Source organism: Triticum dicoccoides, chromosome 3B, assembly GCF_002162155.2.
Source record: "Triticum dicoccoides isolate Atlit2015 ecotype Zavitan chromosome 3B, WEW_v2.0, whole genome shotgun sequence".
Taxonomy (NCBI): domain Eukaryota; kingdom Viridiplantae; phylum Streptophyta; class Magnoliopsida; order Poales; family Poaceae; genus Triticum; species Triticum dicoccoides.
This window is the reverse complement of record NC_041385.1, coordinates 291,057,740-291,062,332: the sequence shown is the minus strand read 5'-3', so window position 1 is coordinate 291,062,332 and position 4,593 is coordinate 291,057,740.

Genomic DNA, 4,593 nt, shown 5'->3' with positions numbered 1-4,593 from the left:
CAGGAAGAGCAGAGATTGAAGAAGCACGACGGTCGTTGGATGGCCATCCAACAGTCACTGCTTGTGCGTCAACCTTTTTTTAGGAAAGCCTCAAATCTGTGGAAAACAGCATACAACCCATCTGCCATTATTTTTAATAATTTACAGCCCATTTGCTAATTCTTAAGGTTTTTTTGGAGCCCATATTCTTTTTGTTAGCATTACAGCTCATATTGTGGCCACGGTTAAAAAATTATACGAAATTTTGCATATTTCGGTGCGGTCTGAACTGTTTTTAATCCCAAAATTTTGACTCACATTCAAACTGATTTTAAAAATAAATGTATATCAATATAAAATCCAACAAATTCACCACGCATAAAAATTAATGTAATGTAAAATCTCGAAATAAAAAAAAGATATTTGAAACTAATTGTCGGTTTGATGTGTTTTAAAAATGTACAGCCCATTTCTCATTACTGATGGGCCATTTTCTCGGCCAGCCGAATGAAAGCTCTCCTCGTCTTGAAATATTTGCAGCCCAACAGGCCTGACAAAGCGACTTACTTGGCAAAGCACAAAAAAACTGGGTTGTGGCTGTGGACCCAGCTTTTAGCCTCTCCACGTACAGCCGATGGAATGTAGTTGACCACATTGACCACGCCGCACCAAGAGCACCAAGGCGATGCACGACGGCGAGGCCTAGGAAGGGGACGACACGGAGCCGGGGAAGACGCGGCAGTGGATGCCCACGTGGAGAGGAGTACAAGGGTTCACTGGTTCGGATGCGGTGTGAGGCTGCCGTCGCCGCAGGGCCTAGGTAGCGGTGGGAGTAGTAGGGGGCGATGAGGCCTCAACGGCAGCATAGCCGACCACTTAAGGCTGGAGCAGGCGGTCTCCCCGGTGCTGGTTTGGGCGGCTGGTGCAAGAAGAGCAGTGATTGAAGAAACAGCAGGACCGTTCGATTCAAATCCAATGGTTACTGCTGCTAGAATCGTTTGTTGACTAAGTTGACAAGCCCTGTGTACGCGTCAACGTAGTAGGCCCACAGGTCAGCCTCCCAACCGGTGCGCACCAGATGTCAGTGGGAGGAATCATTTTTTTCGCGTAATAAGGAGGCAGTTGATTGCGTGCGGCCAGGCTAGCGGAGGGTGTAGGGTGGGCCGGGGAAGCCTGCGCGGCATCACAGCGGGCCACAAGAGGAGGGAGCAGGTAGTCCCGCCTGCGCTAGTTTAGGCGGCTAGAGCAGGAAGATCAGAGATTGAAGAAGCACGTCGGCCGTTGGAAGGACATCCAACAGTCACTGCTGCTAGAATCGTGTGCTCACTGACAAAGCCTTGCGTAAATAAGTCAGCCTCGAAATATGTGGCGTCTACAGCCCATTTGCTATTATTTTGATAGTTTTTACTCATTTTCTAATTCATATGGAATTTATTGCAGCCCTTTTTCCAAATTTTAGAAATGCCGGCCATTTTCTGGTCAGTACCAGGGTCAAAAAATTAACTAAATATGTGGGAAATTTTGAAAATTCACAAATTTTTGCTGGGGAACGAAATATTCTTAATACAAAAATTAATATGCATACTAAAACAAATTTAAAAATAAATTAGTACTATGTCATGTTAAATCCAATGAAATACGTATAAGATATCAGGGAAGAACAAAAACCAAAAAAAACTAATATCCCATTTGCTATAATTTTTTTGGAATTTTCAACCCCTTTTGATATTACTTTTAACAGACATTGACCATACTCTTTGGCCAGGACGGAATGCATCCCTCCTCGTCTTGAAAGATTTGCAGCCCAGTAATTTGGAGAAAACAAATAGGCCTAGCTTGGGTATTCTTCAAAAAGAAATATCGGGCTACCTATTTTCCCAAAGAACTGGTGCATGAGCATTTAGGTTTATTTATTTATTTATTTATTTACTTATTTATGTTTAGGGGACCATGAGCATGTACCTGGGTCGGATTCATGTGAGAGCCTCCCTTCCAGTTAATTATGGGCTTCTCTATTAGGCCTACAAGTGGAAAATGTGTTTCGTTCGAAAAATAGTATGAGCTACGTACGGTATGGGGCACTAAAGGATCGAACCGCGCAACGACTTCCAAAACATTGTGTTTGTCGTTATAACAACACATTTATTCAACCAACAGATGAAATATACTACTGATTGTACATTCAAAATAGCAGCAACAACAACCAGGGCTGGGGGTGCAACAGAAGCAAAGAGAAGGCCACAAGAGTGAAGACGCATCTATCTCTTCCAAACCAAACATCAGCAATCATTACAAAAGGGCTACCAAAATAAACAAGTGTATGCATCAAACTAAATAAAGATCCTACTGCACCAAGTCTACGCATCTAACTAACTGGCTCAGTTAGACGTTAGTTTTTATTAAGCTGTGGAGATTGGCTGACGGCTTGAACCAGATGGGTGCCTGACGGGGGAAACTCGAGCCAGCAGGTCGAAATCTGATACTTGTGACCCTCTGACCTACTTTGGGCTGCAGAGCGTGGCGGTATATATCAGGGTATGGTGCATGCAGAGACGCATGGTACGTTGTGTACACACAGTTTTGCCTGATGAACGAAACTACACTGCCATCATGATCCTTGCCGTCGGTTATCTCCTGGTTAATCGGATAATTCAGTCCGACAAACAGAGAGCGTGTACCAAGGCTACTTACCAGCCTCCAGTCAAAAATTCCTGAAGGCCCAGAGAAGCTGGGATCCTGCTCAAAGACCTTGCAGTGAATGTGATAGTATTCCATGAAACAACACGTCCGGTACATGCGAACGATCATCAATCCTTCGCTGTCGTCTGATCGAGACAGGAACCACCTGCAACTGCCATGCCGCTTTTCTTTGAAAGGTTCTGGGATTAGGAAGGATAGGGACACCAGGCGGCATACAACATCATATCAAGTTGGAGTCAAATAAAAAAGGGCTCTTGATTTAGTCAATCTTAAGAACAACATGTTATGAGCATGAATATTTTTTGAGTAAATGTTGACAGTAATATAAGCAAGCCATCATTATATCATAGGAAAGTAACATACTGCTATAACAGCCGCTTGTAGCGATGACTGGAGTAGGCCAGCAATACGTCCAGCCATAGAAGGAGTCCATAGCGTAAACGAAGCCCTTGTGTTCAAAGGCATCAGAGAACCATGGAGGATGTATGATCCTGCGATGGACGTGCAGATTTATCCACTTACCTCAGTGACCTGTCAGATAGGCGAGACCGCGGTTGAAGAATGCAATTAGCCTGAAATCTTTATAATTCGCAGATCTTGTGGGCACTTGGCAGATTACAACCTTGAGCAAATCAAACTTGGTATCATGTTGGCTACTGTAAGATTCCGAGTATTCTGGGCCGCCGTACCAAAGCAGTGAAGTGTTAATCAAAGGAAGGGGGATCAATCACAGTGTGTAGACCTCCAGGAGCATCCAGCTGCCGCGACCGTTGACGAGCACCATCCAAGACGTGTTCATGCCGACCCAATACATACCGTTAATGTAGCTGAGGCTGACGGGGATCGAATTGCAGTGAAGGGGGTTGATGCTCGCCACCCTACGATCGTTATGCTGTGTGACACGCCATTTCTGAAGATCAGGCGGTATCGGCAAGCAAGGAGCTGGCTTAAAAAGCTCCAGCCTGAGGGTTTTGAGTAAACGGTACAGCCCCGACGAGCACGTGGCGTGCGGCATGGTACTGAGATTGTCCACACGCGAAACAATGAGCTTGATTACCTCTATGGGGAGAGAATTCCAGCCACTCTTTCGGCGGACGCTGCTTGATTCTTCCATTGTTAGTGCTTGGGTTTCGAACGAGGGGGGAGGCGCCTTAGTGGGGAGGGAAGCTTGGACGAGATTATGTGCGGACAAAGATGGAGAAGCGAATATGTGCTGCGGGAAGTGGACAGGTGATGATGACTACAACATGCCGCTGGATTTACGAGACACATACCAGCAGTGTACGGTCATATCGATGCCAGACAACTTGCTTGAGTGATCACAGTACTGGTACTCCCTACAGTACCTGCTACAGTACTATGCCCTAGCTTGCTACAGTAGAGTAGTAGAGTAGGACTCTGCTCTACTACTAGCACCGGAGGAGTAGTATATTCTAATCTAAAATAGTTACAAACTTCAATGCCCGATCGTGGAACGCCTATGAACCATGCTCAAAGACCGTGTCTACGTGCTGTTTGGACTTATATGCAAAAAAATAGCAAGATGCCCGTGCATTGCACGACACACCATCATCACCAACTCAGTTTTTTCTCTACTCCTACTCCTATAAAAGACTCAATTGGTGATGATGGAGGCGAGGAGGCATGTTCAACCGGGTGTGCAACGGACGGTGCAACACTATTCGATTTGTTATAAAAAAAGAAGAGTAGTAGAGATAGAGACATAGGGAGGAGCACGAGGTTGTGGGAGATAAGGATGAACGAGGCAAGGCCTTATCTGTAAATGTGGAGAGAGGTGCGGGTATCTTTTGTAAAATTGTCATAGTTGGCTTTCTATCCGTCAGATATAGATCGGACGGTCTATATTATAAGATGGCAGGCATACCATCATCACCAACTCGGTTTTCTATAAGA